The sequence below is a fragment of the Pseudophryne corroboree genome, chromosome 3 (genome assembly GCF_028390025.1).
Source record: "Pseudophryne corroboree isolate aPseCor3 chromosome 3, aPseCor3.hap2, whole genome shotgun sequence".
Lineage (NCBI taxonomy): Eukaryota > Metazoa > Chordata > Amphibia > Anura > Myobatrachidae > Pseudophryne > Pseudophryne corroboree.
Window position 1 is genome coordinate 515,773,188 of NC_086446.1, and position 14,833 is coordinate 515,788,020.

A 14,833-nucleotide genomic window follows, 5' to 3' on the forward strand; every position below is an offset into this window, starting at 1 on the left:
TATATTTCTTACAGAAATCTTTGAATAACACTTCATCTTCTAAAAGCTTAACATTTAGTCTCCATAATCCTTTCCCATATAGTGTACTAGACTCACAACAAACTTTGCAACATAAAGAATCATGATCTGAAAAAGGCACTTTCTCCTGTACAAACTCTCCAAACATCACATCTTTAGAACAAAATAAAAAGTCTATACGAGACATTACCCCTCCTCTGTCCGCAAAATAGGTCTTTGGGACAGGCTTACCTATACTTGTCTCTGCAATATCAACAAAACCAAAATCCAAAATAATATCCTTCAGGATTTTCCCAGTAATATCAACAACTACCTACCCTCTCCCAATCCTACCTTCCTTCTCCATATCTCCCAACATGACCCTCTCCAAGAGGGAAAGAATGCTCTGCTCCTGGACTTCCCTCTTAATTTATGATTCCCATCACCTGTGCTGAAACACCTTTCTTATCTATCAACCTGTCCAAAACAGGTGTCGTCAATCATAAATTAAGAGAAAAGTCCAGAAGTAGACCATTGTGTCCCTCCTGGAGAGGGTCATGTTGGGAGGTATGCTTCTCTATAATGCAATTCATATCACCTACAAGCAATGTAGGAATTCTTCCAGACAAAAAAAAACTTTAATTTTTCAAAAAAACATTCTCTTTCTTCTCAGCTGGAGCATAAACACAAAACACCCTAAATCTCCATTCTCTATATTTAGCAATTACAGAGATAGCTCTCCCCTCTTCTATCACCAAATAACTTTCTACATTAATTTCTTTATTTTTAAACAAAATACCCACCCCTACATTCCTATTACAGCTTGAACCAGACCATATAGACTCTCCATAGCCCCATTCCTCTTTTTTCGGTATATGAGACAATCCACATTCCTGCAAACAAATAATATCAGCATTTCTTGCTGCCACATACTCTAGTACTGCCGATCTTTTAGCTTTTCTTGCGATTAATCTCACATTCAGTGAGAATATTTTTAAATTAAACATTTGAAACAAAATAAAAACAGACAAGAAAAAGAAACTTTGTAAAACATATAAAACAAAACATTAGACATATGTGATACCCTGAAACTGCAGCCCAAATCAACTGTGGCACTACAGGTGCCAGCATGACTTTAATAAAAGTAAAATGTTTGCTGGAGTTGCATAGCACTGTGCCAGCAGCCTACGGCTTGCAGCACAGAAGGAGTTAACAGCACAGCTCATAGCTATACAGATTAGTCTGCAAAATGCAAAGGGCATGACTCACTCATTTGCAGACTGAGAGCGGGAAACTGAGAGCGGGAAACACAGAGCGGGAAATCCCAGATAGAATGTGTACCTGGGAATGCAGGGTTATAAAAAGGTTGTCCTGCAGCAGCCTAGGAGGAGGACAGTCAGTGAGGAGAGTGAGCAGACAGTGAGGTGGATTAGCCAGAAAGATGTAGCCCCAGTGAGGGCTCCCCACATGTTTTGGTGGGGAGTGATGCCAGCCACAGCAAGGCACTCGACAGAGGGAGACATCACAGTGTGAGAGCAGCAGTATGCAGAATCCAGTGAAAGGGTGATGCCAGGAGAAAAGTGTGCTAATGGTGTGAGTCTCAAGAGGTATCTGGGTGAAGTGGTCGGAAGCCACGCGGCGTGAGTAAGCGCCCCCATGGAAAAGTATCTCGAGAGGTATCTGGGTGAAGTGGTCGGAAAGCCACGCAGCGTGAGTAAGCGCCCCCAAGGAAAAGAATCCTCGCTAAGTAAGAGAAGAGAGAGAGACGGCAACCTGATGTGTAGCACTACTGGTCACAGAATGCCCTGGTACATACTGATGTTCGCCATATATATGCCGCTGCAACTAAGCGATGCGCTGGAGGAGGTGCCCTGATATGGGATCCACTGTAACTTATGCTTTGTGCTGGAGGAGTGTTCACAAGTTATCCCTGCAATATCCCTGTTTGATGTTTAAATAAACTTTATGCTGTTTTTCTGAGATGGCCTGGCGCCCAATGCTTTATGCGCTGCACCGACACCTGTAGTCCACACCCACAATGCACTTGTAATTAAACACCTGATTATTCAGGGCGCCCTCTGGTATCCGTGCCTGAACCCATGACTAGCCGGGGCAGAGTAAGTGTGATGCACTATACACAGTGACTGCAGATTTTGCATACCTAGCAGCAGTGGGCTATCACATTTGGCATCCGCGAACAGGATACGAACAAACATGGTTACCAACGTGGGGCTCTAAGGGCAATATTTGTGGAGGTGGAACTTATGTAACAGGACATCGGGACTATGCAGTGCACCCGGTCGGAGCAACACCCTTGGGGGCACTGTGTTTGGCCATTTCTGAGTGTCCGAAAGAGCCAAGGATCGCAAGGGGAATGTAGTCCCCTATATCTATTTTCCTAAAGTTGGAGAAACTTGTTTAATGGGAGGGGCCCACGAGAGCCACCTGTCTCTTTTGACCCAGACGTGGGGGGAGACAAGGGCAGGCGAGGGCAGGTTCTCTGTGTTTGGCGCAATTGCCACAAGATGTCTGGAACATTTTACTATCACATGTGACTCTGGACTGTAACTCGTTTGAAAACCGCAACAGAATATGTGATTTGTATGTAATGTGATGTTTGACATGCCATGTTTTCCTGAATATGTGATTGTTGTTTTTTTTGTCACATGTACTGTCATTATATGTTATGTTGAAAACTGCTGTTGCGTGAGGACACGCAAGATTTCAGCAGGGGTGCATGTGATACCCTGAAACTGCAGCCCAAATCAACTGTGGCACTACAGGTGCCAGCATGACTTTAATAAAAGTAAAATGTTTGCTGGAGTTGCATAGCACTGTGCCAGCAGCCTACGGCTTGCAGCACAGAAGGAGTTAACAGCACAGCTCATAGCTATACAGATTAGTCTGCAAAATGCAAAGGGCATGACTCACTCATTTGCAGACTCAGAGCGGGAAACTGAGAGCGGGAAATCCCAGATAGAATGTGTACCTGGGAATGCAGGGTTATAAAAAGGTTGTCCTGCAGCAGCCTAGGAGGAGGACAGTCAGTGAGGAGAGTGAGCAGACAGTGAGGTGGATTAGCCAGAAAGATGTAGCCCCAGTGAGGGCTCCCCACATGTTTTGGTGGGGAGTGATGCCAGCCACAGCAAGGCACTCGACAGAGGGAGACATCGCAGTGTGAGAGCAGCAGTATGCAGAATCCAGTGAATGGGTGATGCCAGGAGAAAAGTGTGCTAATGGTGTGAGTCTCAAGAGGTATCTGGGTGAAGTGGTCGGAAGCCACGCGGCGTGAGTAAGCGCCCCCATGGAAAAGTATCTCGAGAGGTATCTGGGTGAAGTGGTCGGAAAGCCACGCGGCGTGAGTAAGCGCACCCAAGGAAAAGAATCCTCGCTAAGTAAGAGAGAGAGAGAGACGGCAACCTGATGTGTAGCACTACTGGTCACAGAATGCCCTGGTACGTACTGATGTTCGCCATATATATGCCGCTGCGACTAAGCGATGCGCTGGAGGAGGTGCCCTGATATGGGATCCACTGTAACTTATGCTTTGTGCTGGAGGAGTGTTCACAAGTTATCCCTGCAATATCCCTGTTTGATGTTTAAATAAACTTTATGCTGTTTTTCTGAGATGGCCTGGCGCCCAATGCTTTATGCGCTGCACCGACACCTGTAGTCCACACCCACAATGCACTTGTAATTAAACACCTGATTATTCAGGGTGCCCTCTGGTATCCGTGCCTGAACCCATGACTAGCCGGGGCAGAGTAAGTGTGATGCACTATACACAGTGACTGCAGATTTTGCATACCTAGTAGCAGTGGGCTATCACACATACACTATGCACTGTTAGCATCACAGCACATAAACAGAGGTTCACCCTAAAAAACATCAGGGATTTAATTAAGCAGCCCAAGGTACGGCACAAAAAATATCTAATTTTGACCACCATCTCTTTAGCTGAGATCTAAAGCAGTTCTTCCTCAACAGCTTTGCAGTCCTCCTCACCCTATACCTTGTGGCCCCTTGTAAGAGGCACACTTCTTTACATTTGGGATAACATTTCCCCCACTAAAAAAATAAGCCGATGCCTCTTGTGATCTATCACCATCCTCTTCAGCAGAGGACTCCTCTTCTATACCTTCAGTATCATGTCCTGTTGTATCCTCCATCCGTGGCTTCTTAGCTCTGCGCACCTGTTGTTCAGCTTTCCTAGCCACTGAGCCAGACTCCCCAGGCCCACTGCTGAACTCCTCCACTCTAGTAGAGTCCACCGATGGTGCAGGACTCTGGCAGTCATCTATTACCAGACTTATAGGCCCTACACACTGGCCGATTTTCTGAAAGATATGAACGATCTCGTTCATAAATGAACGAGAACTCGTTCATATCTTTCAGTGTGGAGACTCCAGCGATGAACGATGCGCGGCCCCGCGCTCGTTCATCGCTGATCTCCCGTCGGCTGTGCATGCAGGCCAATATGGACGATCTCGTCCATATTTGCCTGCACTTCAATGCAGCCGCGTGACGGGGGGAGTGAAGAAACTTCTCTCCCCCCGTCACTGCCCCCCCCCCCCCCCCCGCCGCCGTATCGGCCACCTCGGCGGCGCATCGTCAAATGAGTAGGGCCCCTAAGAGCTGGACTCTCCACACAGTCACTTGATTCCTCCACCACATCCTCCATCACATCAGCAAACTCCTCTTGCTGTCCCTCAGCTGCAGCTGCAGCCACACCTGCAGGCTCACCAGACCGAGCAAGCTGTTCCTCGTTATCAGCACTGGCTCTAGACACAGCCTGCTCCAGGCACAGACTGTTGCACATTTACCCCACAAACTGCAGAGTTTTTTGCTCTCATCTCAGCATCAAGCTCTTTAAACATTTGCCTCCGCATACTGACTTTAGCAGCAGGACAATTACGGACACCATGTCCTACCACTCCACAGATATCACAGCTTTTTGCCATTGGGTAATTGCCAGCCTCATGATCTCTTTGCTTGCAATTTCTACACACTTTGCCTGTGGAACATTCCTCCTTAGTGTGCCCATACATAAAGCACAGTCTGCAGAAGCTTGGCTGTCCAAAATAGTTCAAGAATCCCCTATTACCACCAATGCAGAAACTAGCAGGGTGATGCTTAGTACCACCCACATTATCCGGGTCAGGTTTTAGTCTCACCCAGAAACGAATTTTCCCATTGAATATTCCCAGGGCATTTTTTTGTTTTACTCCACCCCGCACATTAGAACAGTACTGCAGTAAAAAAGCATTTATCAGGCTCACTTCTGTGTATGGGTTGTAAACATGAACAGTAACAGAAATTTCTTCGAGGGCAAAAAGAGGTTTCATTCTTACTGACCTCATTGCAGGCTCATGCTCCTTGCCACTCAAAACCTCATACACATTGAGGCAGAAGCCGTTTTTTTTTTTTTTTTTGAGAAAACGTTTTATTGAGTTTATAAACATATTAATAAACAGATAAACCGTTATAAACAGTTATAAACAGTAAGAGGCCTTTAAGGGGACAATAAAGTAACATCATTGGGAGGGGGGGTATTAAACAGATAAATCCGTTGGCGGATAACAAACCATCCTCCGTTCAACCAGCCTCTAAAAATTAGTACTAATATCAATGAAAATGAAAAAGGGAGGAGAAGAAACAAAAAGTAGAAAGGCGAGAGATACAGAATAAAGAAAAGGGAGTGCGGGTGGGAAAAGATGATAAAGAAGCGAGGAGGGGGAAAGGAAGAGGTCGGCCATTCAGAGCCCACACATATTAAGAAGTTGGGGTATAAATAAGCTACTGTTTGGATATTAAATATTAAATGTTAAACAATTAAATAATTAAATAGTTGTCAATGGCGGTTCAGCGTTAAAGTGTAGGGTCCAGGGTGTCCATATTTCAGTAAAAGATACTGGGGAGTCTCGAAGTGCAGCTGTAATTCGCTCTAGCTTATATGTGAACCAAACTGCATTAATAGTAGCGGTCAGAGTGGGAGGGGCCGTGGATTTCCAATTAGACGCTATTTGACATTTAGCCGTATTCAAAATGTGTTTAATTAAGGCACATTGGTGGCGTGAAGTGTCAGGAATGGGACGGGAGAGCAACGAATATAAAGGCGAGTCAGGGACGGTTATGTGTGCAACATCTAAAACCAATTTATGGATTTGTTTCCAATACTGGCGGATCGATGGACATGACCACCAAACATGCAGCAGGGTTCCCCAGTGTCCACATAATCTCCAACACTCAGCTGAGCACGTGGGATAGATAGTTTGCAGCCTAGTAGGAACCAGGTACCAGCGGTAGTACAGTTTATATGAATTTTCAGCAATTCAAACAGAAATAGAACTTTTGGTAATTTCCTGTCTAATATCCTCCCTCTCCTCAACAGTCAAGGTCTCCCCCACTTCTCTTTCCCAGGCCAGTTCCTGACTCTCCTTGAGGGGACATTATGTGACAGTAACACCCGGTAAATGCGAGAGAGTAGTCCCTTCGTCGGATGGGATCCGCGACACCATATCTCTAGAGGGGTAGCGATAACGGGGCGGGTGGGTTTAGTGAGAGTTCCATAGAAATGTCTAATTTGTAGAAACTGATAAAAAAACTGAACGGGGAAGCGAAAAGCGGGTTTGTAGGTCCGTAAAGGATGGAAATGAGGAGAGAGGGGCTACGTCCTGCAGAAAAAGAATGTTGTGTATAGTCCAATGGTGATACGCAGAGTGATTATTGCCTGGAGGAAATTGTGGATTGTTCCATTAAGGAGTTAAATAGGGATTATGAGAACGGAGTTGATAAGAGCGAGTACAAAAGTCCCATATCGACAATGAAAACCGCACAGTTGGTAAGAGAAGAGTTCGGGCGGGAGCGGGACGGACACCACAGCAGAGTTGATGGCGAGAACATATAAAGAGAATGCGCCTCAAGAGAGGTCCACGTCCTCTGTGCCGGAGGTGAGTGCCACAGCACACACGAGGCTAAGTGCGTAGCCCCGGTAGTAGCGAACAAGGTCTGGCACGCCAAGACCGCCCTCCGAGCGGTGTTGTTGGAGCAATCGCATTTTGACTCTGGGTTTTTCCCAGCCCAGATGAAGTTAGATATGTCTCGCTGAAGATTCTTCAATATCTTAACAGGGATGTGAATCGGAAGAGTTTGCCATAAATATAATATACGCGGCAACAAGTTCATCTTGACAGCTGTAATGCGTCCGAACCAAGAAATAAACAATCTATTCCACGCGGTGAGATCGGATTTCAACGAAGATATTAAACGTGGAAAGTTGGCAGCATATAACGATGAATAGGATTTGGTTAGGTAAATGCCTAAATATTTGAGTTTAGTGCTTCGCCATGTAAAGGAGTAAGAAGATCGTAAAAGACTAAGATCCTGCGGAGTAATATGAAGGTCTAGAACCTCTGTTTTGTCGGTGTTGAGTTTATAGTTCGAAAGGGAGCTATATGTTTGAATCTCCTCAAAAAGATATTGCAGGGAAGTGTGTGGGTCGGTTAGAGTCAATATGACATCATCTGCATATAACGCAATTTTGTATTCATGATTGCCCACCACCATACCCGAGATGTTGGAGTTTAACCGGATTTTTGCCGCTAATGGCTCCATCACCAGGGCAAAAAGTAGGGGAGAAAGTGGACACCCTTGCCAGGTGCCATTTCTAATAAAAAGGGACTGGGAGGAAAGACCGTTAACCAGGAATGATGCCGAGGGGTTAAAATAGAGTGAAGTGATGGCATTATAAAATGGACCATGTATTCCTATAGCCTGTAGTGCTTGTTGTATGAAAGGCCAGGCTACTCTATCAAAGGCCTTTTCCGCATCGAGAGCCACCACCAGAGTCCGGAGGGAGTCCCGCTGGGAAAGGTGTATGAGATCAATAAGGCGCCGTGTATTGTCTGCCGCCTGACGGTTGGGGATGAACCCCACTTGGTCCGGGTGAATTAACATGGGGAGATAAGGGGCAAGCCGATTTGTGAGGATTTTAGCGAATAACTTTAAATCCGTGTTCAACAGTGAGATGGGCCTATAGTGTTTCATTTCTAGTGGATCCCGATCCGGTTTGGCGATAACTATAATATTGGCTCTGGTGGTGGCAGCATCGAGAGAACTCCCGTCCATTAACGAATTAAAGAGTAAGTGCAACATAGGAAGAAGGGCTTGGGAAAACTTTTTATAGTATATGGCAGTGTACCCGTCAGGCCCCGGGGCGGAGGAGCAGCGAAGTTGCTTAATTGTAGAAAGGATTTCCTCGTGAGTAATAGGAGCGTTAAGTGTCTTAAGATCTGTAGCGGAGAGTGTCGGTAAATGACAAGAGGAAAGATACTGTTGGATAGCTGCAACATGGTGAGGAGCTGTAGAGACCTCGGAGGGAAGGTTATAAAGGGAAGTATAATAATCTTGGAAGTGGGAGGCCATAAGTTTAGGGTCACATGTCGTGGAACCATCAGGGCATCTCAAAGCCAGTATACGATTAAGCGTGCGTTTCTCACGCAATCGTCGGGCTAACAAAGTATCTGCCTTTTTCGACTTTTCGTAGAATTTCTGACGGATCCACAAGAGTGATTTGATCGTCTTTTTAGTGAGGATCTGAGACAGTTGTCCTTTCAAGGCAAGTATCTTTAGGTATAATTTGCGTTTGGGAAAGCGTTGATGGCGAAGAGTCGCCGAAGCTAATTCAGCCTCTAAGTCAGCGATCCGTCTAGATTCAACTTTCCTCTGGATAGACGTAAGGCTAATGAGTAGACCTCGCAGTGTTACCTTATGTGCTTCCCACAGTATTGCTGGTGAGATATCAGGGGAAACATTATCATCAAAATAATGATGAATCGCGTCATCGATTTGAGACATGTTGGAAGACTTGAGAAGCAAAGACTCAGCGAGGCGCCACTTACGCGAAGTCGAGGGTTTATGAGAGGTAGCGAAATCAAGTACTATCGCATAGTGGTCAGACCAGGTGACCGGGACTATCTGAGCGCCCGAAAGGGTTTGGGTGGTATCCCTATCTACAAAAATGTAATCGATACGAGTATATATATCGTGTTGTGGGGAATAGTGCGTGTAGCCTTTAGCGGAGGGGTTAAGGGTTTTCCAGCTATCGTATAAATTGTGAGCTTTGACGCTTGGCTGGAGGAGTTTGGATAGTTTTATATGGGGAGAAGGCCCTAAGCACGGACGGGATCTGTCCACATGGGGGTCTAATGTAGCATTACAATCACCGGCCACAATAACCCAGGGATTCGCAAATTTAGAAAGATGGTCAGAGAACGTCTTGAAGAATGAACCCTGCTGCATGTTCGGCGCGTAAATCGAAGCCAAAGTGATGGGGGTTTGATTGAGGGAGCCGGAAAGGATTACAAACCTGCCATGGGCATCGAGGACTGAGTCCCGGACGACCAATGAAAGGTCACGATGAACCAAGATGGCACTGCCTCTGCGCTTAGCTGGCATTGTGGAGTAAAAGGCATGAGGATAACGTTTGGAGCCTAAAGAGGGGTGAGGGGTCTTAAAATGGGTCTCTTGTAAGAATATGATATCCGCTTTCTGTCGGGCAAAGAATTGAAGCGCCATGGAGCGCTTGGTCGGGGAATTAAGGCCATTGACATTAAGGGACAAAACTTTTAGAGTCATGGAGGATAGAAAACAGCATAGCTCAGTAGAAAGTATAGCCTCCAACATGGCCGACCAGGGGGCATTAGAGAGGAAAGAAAAAAGAGAGAAATACGGGTGAGGGGGAGCGTAGGTACAAACTTATGGGAGAGACTCTTTCCTAAGAACGGGTTGGGTCCAGGAGTGAAGGGGCGGGTGCCAGGTGGGCAGCTCCTTCGGAATGGGGGGTAGCGCCAATAAGAACAAATAACAAGGAAAAAGGAACATACGGATAAACGGAAAATACATTCTGCGAGCCAGGGCAAGGGGTGCGGGAGAATTGGGTCAGTGAGTAAAGAAGAGCAGGGAGAGAAGAGAAGACATTGCAGACAATATCTATACATACATAATACCCATACATGAGGATGTGAATACAACTATGGCAAGGAAAAGAAAAAAAACAACAACATATTTCTATAGCGTAGTTCCGACGCATCAATGGTGGTTTGCGAAAACAATAGCAACCAAAACACATATGTCTTAGTTATAGAACCAGGGTAGTCCCTTAGGGTTAGGCGGCAGATTAGCCTTACCAATTCAAGGCATGAAAACATAAAAAAGAAAAAAGGGACCACCAAGATCTAATGTGAAGTAAATCCAAACAACATATAGATTACCAAGGAACCACAATCAAACATATAGGACAGCATAATAGGGAGGGAGAAGGAACCAGCATGGTATAATCAACATAGCAGGAGGACATTTAAACGCAAAGCTAGTTAACTGCTCTATAGAAGAGGCAAGAATAGGCGGATATACATTGAAGTCTATCGAAGCTAATGTTAATACATAAAGAGCCTGAAATATGAAACAAACAAATCGTTATTAGCAGACTAGGTCGTCCCCCGGAGCGAAGCGGCATAATAGCCGACCCACCCCCAAGCACGCAGCAGTCCCAACAATGGGGTCAGCATGAGGCAGCACACAGAAATCTGAGATAACATGCTATCACAAAAAAAAAAAAAAGGATCATGTGAGTAATATAATAAAAGAAAGAACTAATGTGCAATGTCAATCAGAGTAGCTAAACTGGTGAAGGCAACTCAATCACTCATTTAGTAGACCATTCGGGAGTAGGCGCCACAGGTCTCCTAGGGGATGTGATAGTGAGATGATTCCGGATCTCATCCGGCAGAGAGTCAAAGAGGCCAAGGGACCTAAGGAGGTCATAGCCCTGGGCGGGCGTTTTAATCGAATGGTGAGAGCCATCTTTGGAAACATGCAGTTGAAACGGGAAACCCCACTTATACTTGATGGAGTTGTCTCGGAGGACCTTGGTGATAGCGGTGAGGTCTCTACGTTTTCGAAGTGTGGAAGGAGCCAAGTCCTGGAATATTTGTAGCTGGGTTCCGGAGTAAATAACTGATTGGTGCTCCCGAGCTGCCATCATGAACCTCTCTTTTGTTTTGTAGTAGTGGAACCGCAGGATGACGTCCCGGGGGGGTTGGGTGGGGGGCGGTCGTGGGCGCAGTGCCCGGTGTGCTCTGTCGAGAAGGAGGAGATCTTTAGAGATCTCAGGAATCATAGTCAGCAGTAGACCCTCCAAAAAACCCGGGAGGCCCTCCATAGAGACGCTCTCCGGTATGTTGCGGATCCGGACATTGTTCCGGCGATTCCGATTGTCCATATCCTCTAGGTGGTCTTTCTGTTGGGCCATGTCCGCACGAATCTCTGATAACTCCTGTTCGACCACCACCTGATATTGGCACACTTCATCCATTTTACATTCCAGGGAGTCAGTGCGGGTGCCCAGATCAGCGAGTTCAGTTCTGAATTCAGCGAGGACCGACCTCATTTCCGTCTGAATGGTCTTGGTGACAATGGCGATTACATCTTGGGTCGGGAGACCAGTTTTCGGAGAAGGAGCATCATCAGTATCTGACATGGGGTCCACGGAAGGGGAGTTGCGAGGAGTAGCGCCCGCTTTCTCCCAAGCCCGGAGGATACTTGGTTTAGCCAGCGGAGGGGCCTTGCGGTTCCTCTTTGACATAGTGGAATGAGAGAGGCAAATGGGTAGCAGCGGGAATTATCGGTGCAGGGGAACAGGTAGTACAAGTGTGAAATGAACCAGTAATGGCTCCTATAGGCCCGATGAGCAGTATCAAGATGAGCCCCTAAGCACTATGTGGCCGCAGAATGATTTAGCATAAAACAGGCATCAGGTATTCCTCACACCATCAAGGGTGAGGTAAGTAGTGATCATATGTGATGTGAACCAGCAAAGTCACATAAGGGAAGTATCCTCCACAATAGCCGAATACGGGAGCCAGGCGGTGGGGGAGAGCACGCCACCCCGGCCACCAGCCAGCCAGCGACCGGCAGCAGCGCAACAGGGCCCGGTAAAGAGATGTATAAATCAACTGCCTCCGTGCCCCACAGAATCCCAAAGATGGCAGGAGGCCACCTATAAGCCGCTGCGCCCGGGGGGGTAGGAGAAAGCAGAGCCACTGTCTGGGGCAGCCGGAGTGTGCCCTGCAGTCAGCGCGGCTGTGGAGCCCCAGGGAGAGCAACCAGCTGAGTCCCAGGCAGCGGACAGCAAGGACCGCGTCAGAGCGCACCCCAACTGGGAAACCCCGGAGACAGGTGTCTTAGAGCAGGAGGAGACCGCCCGGCGGCAGGAGCCCAGCGATCCCGGCCAACGCGGCGCCGGAGCTCAGCTGACGGGGTGTCACGGGGAAGAGCAGCCGGAGGGAGGGCAGTCACTCACCCGGCCGATGTCCCGGCGACCACAGAGAGCGGCAAGATGGCCGCCGCTCGATTCCTTGTCCCGGCCGACCGCGTCTCCGCACCCGAGTCCCGTGCGCCGGGGTCACTGAGCGGCAGGCGAGGACCGGGGAAGCAGCTCGGGTGATCACTGGACGAATCCCGGAAGCCCCGGAGGCACCAGTGGGACGGCCGCACAGCTTCGAAGACACGGCCCGGGTATTCTCTTCACCCTAGGCCCCGGCTTCACGCCAGGGGGAAGGCCGCAATCCGCAGGAGGGCTGAAAAGCGCTCCCCGACTCCGCTGGACCCCCCCAGCGACTACAGCAGGGTAAGAGGGGCTATAGGAGGCACACCACGACTCCCAAGGAGGGAGCAGGCAGACGTAAGGAGCTTTTAAGGGAAGGTGCCCTCAGGAGCAGCTAGAGAGCATGTCCTCTCAGTATGATAGTCAGGCCACTCCCCCGAGGCAGAAGCCGTTTTGATGAAATGTCACATCATAAATGCCTTGTTTAGGGAAGTCCTGAATACAATAAAGGTCACTCAGAGTCACTTTCCCTAGCTTCTCCAGTATCTCACGAAAAATGAAAAGCAGGCTATTCTGTAACAAATCCTTTTCCACCTCCAAGCGAATGGTATTCTTCACTCCAGACATTTTCCAATCAGGAAAGATGTACCCAAGGTACTAATGCAGCTATCTGCGCTTGCACCGATGTGCGATCACAACTCAAAGCCAGGGGCTCCCCGCAAGGAGAACCCCCAAATAGCCCCTGACCAAGACCAGGGCAATGAACCCTGATCTTAGCCAAAAGGCAGAGAAGCGATAACCCGAATGTGGGCCAAGGGAGCTGCGCAGCCGAAACAGGATCTACAATCCATCATGGAGAATCACCCTCCCCCCACACGCTCACTCTATACTATCTGCAGATTGACTTGACTTTTGGCGGCGGCGACCCCAGCAAAGAAGAAGGAGAAATCCGGACTGACAAGCAGGCAGGCACCCAGGCGCGCACAACCACATTCACTCACTCACTCACTCACTCCTGCATGGTGACTTTTCTCTCCTGTCTTGCTGACTGTTTGGCTGATGCACAATCATTTGCATTTGGTCCGCCTCCGACAACCACACCCACCAGACGTCTGCCGCCCGTCTGTCTGTCCCTGGCTCCGTGCTTATCACACTTACACAATGCTATGCACTTCATCAATTAAGCAGTGGGACATTCATTCTTCAATGGAAGGTTCCCTGGCTGCGTTAAATCTGTCTCTAAAATCTGGATTGTTTCAACCAACCCGTTCATCCTGGCAGATTTCAATTTTTCACTACAGTGTGAGGGCTCCGTGATGTCATCATGATGCACACACTATGATGTCATCATGATGCGACAGATGTGATGTCATCATTATGCGACACACGTGATGTCACAATGTGCTTGGCTGTACGGACTGCATTTGCTTGGCTTGCTACATCCACTTGAGGTAGACACACACCAGGAGATAGATGCAGCATATACATACTGCAGAGCTTGTGCCTTTAGTGCCTCTACAGCAAACATCCACACCTCCTGCAGCCAGCGTGGACACCACCGCCACAAAAATAAAAATGATTTCCAAACAAGACCAGGTCGAAAAGACAAGCCGAAAGGATGATCATAATAGTAAGTTAAGAATTTAGGAATGAATTTCAAAGTGGGAATGCTTGTTCGTTCGTACTTAGTTAGCATTCAGGAATTAGGCCTACGTAGGCCTCACATCCAAATGCTCATCAACTGTTTAAATTTGCCTTGTGTAGAAGGAGGGAATTCAATGGAGACAAGAAGTAGACGCAAAACAAGACTCCACACAGTAGTTTTCAGGTGCTTTTATTCATTTTATTCATCCATTGTAGCATTTTGCAAGGAATAGACAGCAACGCTTGAATACAATTTTGCAACAGTGTAAAAGCCTGCTTGCAAAATCCACCAAAATCAAGGAGTTTATCAATGCTGCAAGAACTTTGCAAATCCTGGGGAAAAGCTAAGAAGTCGTCATTAGTCTATTATTGGGTTACAGAATAGGAAAGGTGCACCGGTCCCGGAGGTACTGCAATACCGGGTCAATGCGTGGAGTGGACAGAGCAAGCTCTTCTTCCATCTCCCTGTTCTAAAAATCCATTTAATATATGGCCCCCAGATAGGGGGCGTATCAGATATTAAACTGATAAGAACAGATTTTTATTTTTATTTTTTTTGGAACCAGTCAGTATTAACTAACACTTCATACCCACATGGCGAGTAGGTCGTTGCTAGATCATTTGGAACCATTTTTTTATTCTAAATTTGAAAATTTTATTAAAGCATACAGAACTCCCAAAAATATTCCAGTAACAATAGGAAGAAGGACAGAAACAGAATATAACTGCAGAAAAAACTACCTGAAAAAAGCAAAAACCAAAAAACTCCCCATACACACAACATATACTCCTAATCTAACACAACCA

General features: G+C 47.2%; 1 non-coding gene across 1 annotated transcript; it reads right to left on the bottom strand.

Moving 5' to 3' along the window:
- Nucleotides 1–14,411: 14,411 nt before the first annotated feature.
- LOC134899716 (U2 spliceosomal RNA) lies at nucleotides 14,412–14,593 on the bottom strand. Its single transcript, XR_010173347.1, has one exon. It is a non-coding gene; the product is annotated as a U2 spliceosomal RNA (small nuclear RNA).
- Between the last annotated feature and the right edge of the window lie 240 nt (nucleotides 14,594–14,833).